Below are 11817 nucleotides of genomic sequence, written 5' to 3' on the forward strand. Positions count from 1 at the left end.
TGGCCAGCATAGGGCTTGAACCCATGACCTTGGCGTTATTAGCACCATGCTCTAACCAGCTGAGCTAGCCGGCCTGCAAGAAGGCTTCTCTTGCCTGACCCTTTTGGAAGGAGTCACTGGCTGGCGCGGGGAACAATGTGGCCTCCGTTATCGAATGGATGGATCAAGACACTGTCAGCCAAGGTAGGGGAATTAGCTCAAGTGGTAGAGCGCTTGCTTCGCATGCGAAAGGCAGCGGGATGAATGCCCGCATTCTCCAGCAGCAAGGCAGCTGCCGGACATTCTTTTAGAAGCCATGGACAGTCAGCTGGCTCAGCTCCTCCAGTGGCCTCCATCCCTCTCCCCGCTTGGCCTCCCCAAAAGCCAGCCCTTGCGGAGCACAAAGCTCTTCCTCCCCAGTCCTTCTCCCCATTGCGCTGACTGGGAGGCTGGAGACAGCTGGGGGAAGTTAGCTCAAATGGGAGAAGTAGTCAGACCCAGACACACATTCTCCAGCCTGCTCTGCTCTGCTTTGCTCTGCTGGGCTGGGCTCTAGTGGGGGACCTGCACCTTTCTTTCTGAGCTCTCACTGGAGCACAATCCCTTTCCTCCTCCCTCCCTGCTAGTCTACGCCAAGCTCATTGGCCGGGAGGGAGAGCCACTCAAATACAGAATTACTCACATCCCAGGGGTCCATGAAGGGAATGAGGAGATGGGCGGGGTGGCATGCGATACCAGCTCAGCTGAGACCGTGAGACCTCGCAGCCTCCTGATCTCAGGCAGCATGGCAGCCGTGGAGCAGAGCAGAGCACGCAGACAGCTTGGAGACAGCCAAAGCGGGGAAGGGCTGCGTTGGTCTGGAAGAGGGAGTCGGTGGCTGTCTATCCTGGCAGAGGCAGGGTCATTTTGCTGTATGCTGGGCCAGGGGCCAGGGAGCCTGCTAAAGTTGCTGAGCTGGGCCTGCTTCTGGCTTTGCTTGGGTTAGAGGAAAGTGGTGAAGATAAGAACGGCCCTCCTGGGTGAGACCCATGGTCCATCTAGGCCACTATCACGTCTTCTGACAGTAACCGATGCCAGGCGCTTCAGAGGCAATGGCCAGAGCAGGCAATCGTCAAGTGATCTATCCCTGCGTTGTCTTCTGAAGTTTGGTGCTTGTTTCAGGGGCTAACTCTCAGCCCAGACACACTCCAGGGAGGGAACATTGGTGTTTGTGCCGAGGAGCGTGGCTGGGACTCGGACCCCCTTCCCCAGCTCTGGGTAGTGCCCCCCTCCCCATTTCAGGCTGTGTTCTGCTTAAGGCCACAGAGCCCTTGCCTTTCTTTGCCCGGTGCCTGAGAGTCAGGCCAGCTGCGGGGAATTAGCTCAAGCGGCAGAGCGCTCACTTTGCATGCGAGAGGTAGTGGGGGGCGATGCCCGCATTCTCCGAGCCTGTCGACTAAGGGCTCCTGATGAGCGTGGTGGACGGGAGAGCCGGCCATCTGACTTTTGGTCTTGCTGCCCATAGCGGTCAGGCCGAAAAATCAAAATCCATCCTCCCCAGGCCCACAGCCACCCAGGGGCTCCTCTGCACCAGGGCCGGCTTTATGAAGCGCGGGGCTTGTACTCACCGGGTGGTGCTCCGAGTCTTCGGCGGCAGGTCCTTCGCTCACTCCAGGTCTTTGGTGGCACTGAAGGATCCGCCGCCGAAGTGCCGCCGAAGACCCAGAGCACCGCCAAGTGAGTAAAAATTAAAAAGGCGCCTCTAGCCAGGGAAGCGATTCTCACTGGACGTGGGGGCCGTCTTAGGCGTGGGGCCCGATTCGGAGGAATTGGTGGAATAGGCCTAAAGCCGGCCCTGCTCTGCACCATCTTGCCTGAGCGAGTGGAAGTGGAGCCTGGAACTGAGCTGAGGCGCTGAGGGTTATTTGCTCTGCGCGCTTCACACGGAGGTAAAAACACGGGGCACAGATCTTTGAGCACAACCCTTGTCCTGAGGAATGGAGGGGGCTGCACAAAGAGAGACCAGCTCTCCCTGGCGGGGCTGCAGTGGCTCTTCACAGGGTCAGTCCCACTGGCAATTCGTATCAGAGTTTTGAATGCCTCCTTTTCTGGCCTGGCTCCCCTCCCTTTAGGGAGACTGGCGGCCCCAAACGTCCCAGAAACCATCATAGCGAGGCCAACCTCAGCACAGACACCTGCTCAGCACCCCGGGGTGCAGCCCTGAACTCCGGCAATCAGCTACGCTCAGCTGCCCACCCAACAAGCGTTACACACAGGAGCCTTCGTGCCCCGCGTGTTCAGGTCCCTCCCAGCGCCAGCTTTAAACTCCGCTGCTCAGTTCTAAGCTTTGGCCACACGGGGGCAGCCTGGAGCTCAGCCAACGCCTCCCGTTACTGGTTGCGTTTCCCACTCCTCGTGGCAGGTTCACACCCCGCAGGCAGATCTCTGAATCGGAGCCGAACCGTTCCCCAAATCCAGCGCTTTAGCAGCAGCTTTGCTAGGAAAGTGCTGACGTCCCCAAGTAAAGTAAGAGCCAGAGCGCTGTGTCCAGGACCGTCTATTGGGCCCCTCACCGTGGTGTCTGTCAGGCACAAGGAGAAACCAGGGAAATGTTCTCATGGCGTTTAAGGGCAGAAGGGGCCATTAGCTCAGCTAGTCTGACCCCCGAATAACACAGAATTACACCATGACACACACTGATCCCACAGACCTTAGATAGATCAAAGCGTTTCAGCCCTCAGGAAGGAGGCTAAACTGGGTGCCAGAGGCAGCGAACAAGGGGCCCCCAAGGCAATGGCAGGGAACTGACGAGGTGAAATGTGCCCAGATGATCCCAGCAGGCGACCCACCCCCATGCTACAGATGTGGGAGTCCCTGTTCCTTCTGCCCTTAAGAATCTCTGGTGGTAAGTGGGTCCCCCCAGTTCCCCAGATAAGAATCCTCCATGTGGTTTCCCTGGCTTCACCTCCAAATAAGAACATTGTGTGGAGGGGGTGGGAGGAAGGTTCTCTGGCAGATCTGTAAAGGGGGACTGTGTCTCCCTGTCTGGCCCAGGCTCCTTGGAGGAAGTGATCTCAGTGTGTCTGGCTGTCTCCATTCCTCCCACCCATAAGAATCCCTGGTGTGTGGGTGCACCCTAGACCATTAAGGATCTCTGGTGGGTGGGTGTCTCTCTCCCCCTAGTCAGGCGCTCTGGGGCGTGCCTGTATAAAAAGAGACTTTGACTCACCCAGGCTGGGCTGCCATCATGGAACAGACCAGGTCCTTCTGTGGAGGGTTTGCGTTCCTCCAATGATGTGATCTCAGTGTGTGTGGGTGTCCCTGTCCCTTCAACCCTTAACAATCCCTGGTGCGTGGGTGCGCTGGGCCCCATTACAATCCCCTCTGTCTTACCCCCCATGAGGGATCCGGTGGATGTGGGTGTTCTCCACGCTACTGGGGGTGTCTGGTGCCCCTGTCGCTCCTGGTTAATAGTGGAGTGTGTGGGTGTCCCCCCGCCCAATAAGGATCCGTGTTGTGCGGATGCCCCCGTTCTTCTCATTAAGAATGGTGCAACGGAGCATATGGGTGTGTCCCCCACCCCATGAACTAGCTCCCATGTGTGGTTCCCCTGCCACATCCAGGCTCTGTGGGTGTCACTGTTCCGCTTTTCAAGACCCGTGTTGCAGGGGGCGTCCCTCCCCCCAAGTCAGAATCCCCAGCATGTGGGTGCTCCCATCCCCCCTCCAGGCTCTGCGGGGGGGGGTCTTAAAAGAGACCGTGTCTCACTGTCTTGCCCAGGCTACGCTGCAGGGGCTACTCACAGGCACAACCCCACTACTGATCGGCACAGGAGTTTTGACCTGCTCTGTTTCCGACCTGGGCTGGTTCACCCCTCCTTAGGCAACCTGGAGACCCTGAGCTTCCCAGGGATCACCATATTGATGCTGAACGTAATGCAGACACCCGATCGGCACAGCCCCCTGCAGCCCAGAACTCCTGAGCGCAAGCGATCCGCCAGCCTCAGCCTCCCCAGGCGCTGGGATCAAAGGCACCAGCCAGGGAGCCCGGCTTATTTTGCTGCCTGGCAGCTGGAGCTTTAAACTCTGCTTGTGAGCTCTGTGCCTTGGTCAGATGGGGACAGCCTGGAACTGGGAAATGCTCCTGGTTCCCCCGCCCACGTCTCATGTCAGGGTGCAGGCGCCGCTGTCCTCCCAGGTAAGATCCCGGATGTTTCGGTGCCCCCCATCCCCCATCCAGGAGCCCAGGTGTCCGGGTACCTCTGCCCCCCATACAGAATCCTGGATGTGTGGGTGTCCGTCCCTCTGCAGAGGATCCCGGAGTGTGGATGCCCTTGTCCGTCTCTAGAAGATCCTGGGTGTGTGGGTGCCACTCTCCCCCCCCAGAAGATCTCTGGTGGGTGGGTCCCCAGGGTGTGAGTGCTCCCATCCCCCGATACAGGCTGGGGGGGGGTATAACTGGCTCTCCCTGTCCTGCCCAGGCGGTGCTACAGCAGCTGTTCACAGGGGCAGCAACCCCACTGTCACCCTGCAGCTTTAACCTGCTCCAGGGGTGACCTGCTTCACCCTCCTGTGGGAGCCTGGGGACCCCGAACTTCCCAGAGTCACCTGATTGATGCCGAGCTTAGCACAGACACCGGCTCAGCATGGCAGGGTGCAGCCCTGACCATAGGCGGCAGGTTTGTATAATTTTTGGTGGGGCCCAAAATGGTGGTGCCCCCCCCACTCCCGCCCTGTAAGCTGATATAAAATGAAGCTACAACACGTCAGTACCACAAGATTACAAGGTTGGAGAAGGGGTAGGGGGTTCCAGGGGCCAGTCAAGGGACAAGGAGCAGGGGGGGTTGGATGGGGCAGAGGTTTGGAGGGGCAGTCGGGGGCGAGGCAGCATTGGGATCGGCTTGGGAGTCCTGGGGGTTTATCCGGGGACAGGTAGGGGGTGGGGTCCTGGGGGAAAGTTGGGTGGGGTCTCAGGAGGGGGCAGTTGGGGACACGGAGACGGGAGGCTTAGATAGGGGCTGGGGTCCCAAGGGGCCGTTCGGGGCAGGTGTCTCAGGAGTGGGGAACGGGGGCCACGGACCAGTGGTGCTTAGATAGGGGTGGGGTCCTGGGGGCAGTTGGGGCAGGGGTCTGGGAGGGGGCAATCAGCGGCCAGGGGCTGGGATTCAAAGGGCTCTGAGCTGCTGGCAGCCGCGGGGCGACCTGAGCCCTTTAAATCCCAGCCGCCGCGGCTGGGATTCAATGGGCTCTGGGCTCTCTGCCCCTGCGGGCAGCCCAGAGCCCTCCGATTCCCAGCCCCGGCTGAGATTTAAAGGGCTCTGGGCTCCCCGCGGTTGCAGGCAGCCCAGAGCCCTCTGATTCCCAGCTGCGGCTGGGATTTAAAAGGCTCTGGGTTCCCCGCCGCAGCGGGCAGCCCAGAGCCTCTGATTCCCAGCCGCGGCTGAGATTTAAAGGGCTCTGGGCTCCCCGCGCTTGTAGGCAGCCCAGAGCCTCTGATTCCCAGCCGTGGCTGGGATTTAAAGGGCTCTGGGCTCCCCGCGGTTGCAGGCAGCCCAGAGCCCTCTGATTCCCGGCCGCGGCTGGGATTTAAAGGGCTCTGGGCTCCCCGCGGTTGCAGGCAGCCCAGAGCCCTCTGATTCCCGGCCGCGGCTGGGATTTAAAGGGCTCTGGGCTCCCCGCGGTTGCAGGCAGCCCAGAGCCCTCTGATTCCTGGCCGCGGCTGGGATTTAAAAGGCTCTGGGCTCCCTGCAGCAGCGGGCAGCACAGAGCCCTCTGATTCCCAGCCGCGGCTGAGATTTAAAGGGCTCTGGGCTCCCCGCGCTTGTAGGCAGCCCAGAGCCTCTGATTCCCAGCCGCGGCTGGGATTTAAAGGGCTCTGGGCTCCCCGCGGTTGCAGGCAGCCCAGAGCCCTCTGAGTCCCAGCCACGGCTGGGATTGGGCTCTGGGCTCCCGCGGTTGCAGGCAGCCCAGAGCCCTCTGATTCCCAGCCGCGGCTGAGATTTAAAGGGCTCTGGGCTCCCGCGCTTGTAGGCAGCCCAGAGCCTCTGATTCCCAGCCGCGGCTGGGATTTAGGCTCTGGGCTCCCGCGGTTGCAGGCAGCCCAGAGCCCTCTGATTCCCAGCCACGGCTGGGATTTAAAGGGCTCTGGGCTCCCCGCGGTTGCAGGCAGCCCAGAGCCCTCTGATTCCCAGCCGCGGCTGAGATTTAAAGGGCTCTGGGCTCCCCGCGCTTGTAGGCAGCCCAGAGCCTCTGATTCCCAGCCGTGGCTGGGATTTAAAGGGCTCTGGGCTCCCCGCGGTTGCAGGCAGCCCAGAGCCCTCTGATTCCCAGCCACAGCTGGGCTTTAAAGGGCTCTGGGCTCCCCGCGGTTGCAGGCAGCCCAGAGCCCTCTGATTCCCGGCCGCGGCTGGGATTTAAAGGGCTCTGGGCTCCCCGCGGTTGCAGGCAGCCCAGAGCCCTCTGATTCCCGGCCGCGGCTGGGATTTAAAAGGCTCTGGGCTCCCTGCAGCAGCGGGCAGCCCAGAGCCCTCTGATTCCCAGCCGCGGCTGAGATTTAAAGGGCTCTGGGCTCCCCGCGCTTGTAGGCAGCCCAGAGCCTCTGATTCCCAGCCGCGGCTGGGAGTTAATGGGCCCTGGGCTCCCCGCGGTTGCAGGCAGCCCAGAGCCCTCTGATTCCCAGCCACGGCTGGGATTTAAAGGGCTCTGGGCTCCCCGCGGTTGCAGGCAGCCCAGAGCCCTCTGATTCCCGGCCGCGGCTGGGATTTAAAGGGCTCTCGGCTCCCCGCGGTTGCAGGCAGCCCAGAGCCCTCTGATTCCCAGCCGCGGCTGGGATTTAAAGGGGCAAAACCTAGCTCCAAATATTGGTGGAGCAGAGCCCCTGATTTTGAATATTCTTGGGGCTTTAGCTCCACGAGCCCATATAAGTTGGCGCCCATGGCCCTGACCCCTGACAACCAGCTGCCCTCCGCCTCCTGCTGCACAGCGAGGATCCCACGTGAGAGCCTTTGTGCCCCACGTGTCCAGCCAGGTCCGTTCCAGCTCCAGCTTTCAACTCTGCTTGTGAGCTCCCATCTCCGGCCACACGGGGGCAGCACTAATGGCCTCATCTAAATTTGACCCTTCAGACCGCAGATTATAACCCAGCGGGCAGATTATAGCCCAGGAAGCCAAATCCTTCCCCAAACTGACCGTTGAAGCAGAAGCTCCCCTTGGAAAGATCAGGATTTTTGCCTTTAAAAACAAGGAAAATGTGCATTGGTCTCTTCTGTCTACAGCGAGAGATTGAAGAAACTCAATTGATTTCATTGACTGGAGGTTAAGAGGGGATTTAGTCACTGATTTTAAATACACAGTTTTAAAAATTCCCAGAGGGGGGAATATCTGATTTGAAAGGGTTCTTTAATTCACCAGACAAAGGTTGAACATGATCCCCTTGGTTTGCAGTCAATGTCACAAAACGCCAACTGGAAATTACCATTTTTTAACCGTGAGGCTAATTATCTAGTGGAACAAGTTCTGCGCAGGAATTGGTTAAATCCCCATCACTGCCCTGTGTAAATCAAGACCGCAGCTCTTGCTGCAAGACACCTGGTGTGTGAGTGTCCCTGTTCCCCCTTCAGAATCTCTGGTACATGGTGCTTCCCTCCTCCCAGTTCAAGATCCCCATCATGTGGGTGCTCCCATCCAGGATCTCTGGTGGGTGTCTCTGTCCCCCACCCCATGAACTAGCTCCCGTGTGTGGTTTCCCTGCCTGCCCCCATCCAGGATCTGTGGGTGTCTCTGTTCCCCTTTTCAAGATATGTGTTGCTTGGCGCGTCCCTCACCCCAATACAGAATCCCCATCGTGTGGGTGCTTCCATCCCCCCCTCCAGGCTCTGCGGGGGGTGTCTGTATACAAAGAGACCGTGTCTCACTGTCTTGCCCAGGCTATGCTGCAGGGGCTATTCACAGGTGCGATCCCACTACTGATCAGCAGGGGAGTTTTGACCTGCTCCATTTCCGACCTGGGCCGGTTCACCCCTCCTTAGGCAACCTGGGGACCCTAAGCTTCCCCAGGATCACCATATTGATGCTGAACTTAGTGCGGACACCCGATCGGCACAGCCCGCTGCAGCCCAGAACTCCTGAGCTCAAGTGATCCGCCAGCCTCAGCCTCCCCAGGAGCTGGGATCACAGGCACCAGCCACGGAGCCCAGCTTGTTTTGGTGTCTGGCAGCTCGAGCTTTAAACTCTGCTTGTGAGCTCTGTTCCTTGGCCAGACGGGGACAGCCTGGAACTGGGAATGCTCCTGCTCCCCCCGCCCACGTCTCATGTCGAGCTGCAGGCGCCGCTGTCCTCTGATGTAAGATCCCGGATGTTTGGTGCCCCCATCCCTGTCCAGGAGCCCAGGTGTCCGGGTACCTCTGCCCCCCATACAGAATCTTGGATGTGTGGGTGTCCGTCCCTCTGCAGAGGATACCGGAGTGTGGATGCCCTTGTCCCCCCCTACAAGATCCTGAGTGTGTGGGTACCACTCTCCCCCCCTAGAAGATCTCGGTGCGTGGGTGGGTGCCCCTGTTCGCCCTTACAGCATCCCTGGTGCACGGGGCCTCCTCCGTCCCAACTCAGGGGCCCCAGGGTGTGAGCGCTCCCATCCCCCGATACAGGCTGGGGCGGGGGAGGGGTATAACTGGGTCTCCCTGTCCTGCCCAGGCGGTGCTACAGCAGCTGTTCACAGGGGCAGCAACCCCACTGTCAACCTGCAGCTTAAACCTGCTCCAGGGGTGACCCATGCGGGTCAGGAGTCTGGAGGTCAGGACTGGGATAGTAGGGGCTGCGGGTCGGGAGTGAGGGGCACTGGCAGCGCAGTAACTGGGGAGCTCAGCGGGAAATCCAGGGGGCTGCGGGTCGGGAGTGAGGGGCACCAGCAGAGCTCTTGGTGTGGAGATCAGGATTGGGATAGGAGGGGCTGCGGGTCGGGAGTGAGGGGCAGCAGCAGAACTGTGAGTCTGGAGGTCAGGACTGGGATAGCAGGGGCTGCGGGTCTGGAGTGAGGGGCACCACTAGAGCTGGGGGGAACCCTGGGGGCTGCGGGTCGGGAGTGAGGGGCACCGGTAGAGCTGAAGGCCCAGGGTCTGTGGGTCAGGAGTGAGGGGCACCTGCAGCACAGTGACTGGGGAGCTCTGCGGAAGCCCAGTCGCTGCAAGTCGGAGTGAGGGGCACCAGCAGAGCTGTGGATCTGGAGATCAGGATTGGGATAGGAGGGGCTGCGGGTCGGGAGTGAGGGGCAGCAGCAGAGCAGGAGGGAGACCAGGGGGCTGCGGGTCGGGAGTGAGGGGCACCGTCAGAGCTGGTGGACGCCTAAGGGCTCCGGGTCGGGAGTATGGAGCAGCAGCAGAACTGTGAGTCTGGAGTCAGGACTGGGATAGCAGGGGCTGCGGGTCGGGAGTGAGGGGCACCAGCAGAGCTGTGAGGCTGGAGGTCAGGACTGGGATAGTAGGGGCTGTGGGTCGGGAGTGAGGGGCACTGGCAGCGCAGTAACTGGGTATCTCAACGGGGAATCCAGAGGCATGCGGGTCGGGAGGGAGGGGCACCAGCAGAGCTGTGGGTGTAGAGATCAGGATTGGGATAGGAGGGGCTGCGGGTCGGGAGTGAGGGGCACCAGCAGAGCTGTGAGTCTGGAGGTCAGGTCTGGGATAGTAGGGGCTGCGGGTCGGGAGTGAGGGGCACCAGCAGAGCTGTGAGTCTGGAGGTCAGGTCTGGGATAGTAGGGGCTGCAGGTCGGGAGTGAGGGGCACCGGCAGCGCAGTAACTGGGTAGCTCAGCGGGGAATCCAGCGGGATGCGGGTTGGGAGTGAGGGGCACCGTCAGAGCTGGTGTACGCCTAAGGGGCTGCGGGTCGGGAGTGAGGGGCACCAGCAGAGCTGTGGGTGTGGAGATCAGGATTGGGATACGAGGGGCTGCGGGTCGGGAGTGAGGGGCACCGGCAGCACAGTGACTGGGGAGCTCCGCGGGAAGCCCAGTCGCTGCAGGTCGGGAGTGAGGGGCACCAGCAGAACTGTGGGTCTGGAGATCAGGATTGGGATAGGAGGGGCTGCGGGTCGGGAGTGAGGGGCAGCAGCAGAGCAGGAGGGAGACCAGGGGGCTGCGGGTCGGGAGTGAGGGCCACCGTCAGAGCTGGTGGACGCCTAAGGGCTCCGGGTCGGGAGTAGGGGCAGCAGCAGAACTGTGAGTCTGGAGGTCAGGACTGGGATAGCAGGGGCTGCGGGTCAGGAATGAGTGGCACCGGCAGAGCTGGAGGAGACTAGGGGCTGCGGGTCGGGAGTGAGGGGCACCAGCAGAGCTGTGTGGCTGGAGGTCGGGACTGGGATAGTAGGGGCTGTGGGTCGGGAGTGAGGGGCACAGGCAGCGCAGAAACTGGGTAGCTCAGCGGGGAATCGTGGGGGATGCGGGTGGGGAGTGAGGGGCACCAGCAGAGCTGTGGGTGTAGAGATCAGGATTGGGATAGGAGGGGCTGCGGGTCGGGAGTGAGGGGCACCAGCAGAGCTGTGAGTCTGGAGGTCAGGTCTGGGATAGTAGGGGCTGCGGGTCGGGAGTGAGGGGCACCAGCAGAGCTGTGAGTCTGGAGGTCAGGTCTGGGATAGTAGGGGCTGCGGGTCGGGAGTGAGGGGCACCGGCAGCGCAGTAACTGGGTAGCTCAGCGGGGAATCCAGGGGGATGCGGGTTGGGAGTGAGGGGCACCGTCAGAGCTGGTGTACGCCTAAGGGGCTGCGGGTCGGGAGTGAGGGGCACCGGCAGCACAGTAACTGGTTAGCTCAGCGAGGAATCCAGGGGGCTGCGGGTCGGGAGTGAGGGGCACCAGCAGAGCTGTGGGTGTGGAGATCAGGATTGGGATACGAGGGGCTGCGGGTCGGGAGTGAGGGGCACCGGCAGCACAGTGACTGGGGAGCTCCGCGGGAAGCCCAGTCGCTGCAGGTCGGGAGTGAGGGGCACCAGCAGAACTGTGGGTCTGGAGATCAGGATTGGGATAGGAGGGGCTGCGGGTCAGGAGTGAGGGGCAGCAGCAGAACTGTGAGTCTGGAGGTCAGGACTGGGAAAGCAGGGGCTGCATGTCGGGAGTGAGGGGCACCAGCAGAGCTGTGGGTGTGGAGATCAGGTTTGGGATAGGAGGGGCTGCGGGTCGGGAGTGAGGGGCACCGGTAGCACAGTGACTGGGGAGCTCCGCGGGAAGCCCAGTCGCTGCAGGTCGGGAGTGAGGGGCACCAGCAGAGCTGTGAGTCTGGAGGTCAGGACTGGGATAGCAGGGGCTGCGGGTCGGGCGTGAGGGGCACCAGCAGAACTGTGGGTCTGGAGATCAGGACTGGGATAGCAGGGGCTGCGGGTCGGGAGTGAGGGGCACCGTCAGTGCTGGGGGGAACCAAGGGGCTGCGGGTCGGGAGTGAGGGGCACCAGCAGAGCTGTGGGTCTGGAGGTCAGCGCTGGGATACTATCCAGCCTAATGGTAAGTGATGCCCAGCTGAGCCCATGGCCAGTAGGTCTCCTGCTCCACCCACGACCAGGCTGGGAGCCAGGACTCCTGGTTCTTCTCCCCAGCTGTGGCAGGGCAGTGCAGGCTAGTGGTTAGAGTGGGGGTTGGGAGCCAGGGTATCTGGGTCCCACCGCTGGCTCTGGGAAGGGAGTGGGGGCCAGTCTTGTGCACCCCCTGGCTTGAAGTGGTTTCCATCCTGTGCAGGGTTTACAGTTTTGTTCACTGGCTCTCAGCACCTCCCACTATACAAATTGTCCCAGTGCCGCTGGGTCTAGTGGTTAGAGCCGGGGAGGCCGGGAGCCAGGCAGGGGCGGTGGGTATAAGGGGCCCGGGGAGGCACCTGGCCCGTGCTCC

General features: G+C 61.4%; 1 non-coding gene across 1 annotated transcript; it reads right to left on the reverse strand.

Moving 5' to 3' along the window:
* Positions 1 to 74, reverse strand: TRNAI-AAU. The gene has a single exon. It is a non-coding gene; the product is annotated as a tRNA-Ile (tRNA).
* Positions 75 to 11817: the final 11743 nt, after the last annotated feature.

This window comes from Mauremys reevesii, linkage group 12 (genome assembly GCF_016161935.1).
Source record: "Mauremys reevesii isolate NIE-2019 linkage group 12, ASM1616193v1, whole genome shotgun sequence".
NCBI classification, from domain to species: Eukaryota; Metazoa; Chordata; order Testudines; family Geoemydidae; genus Mauremys; species Mauremys reevesii.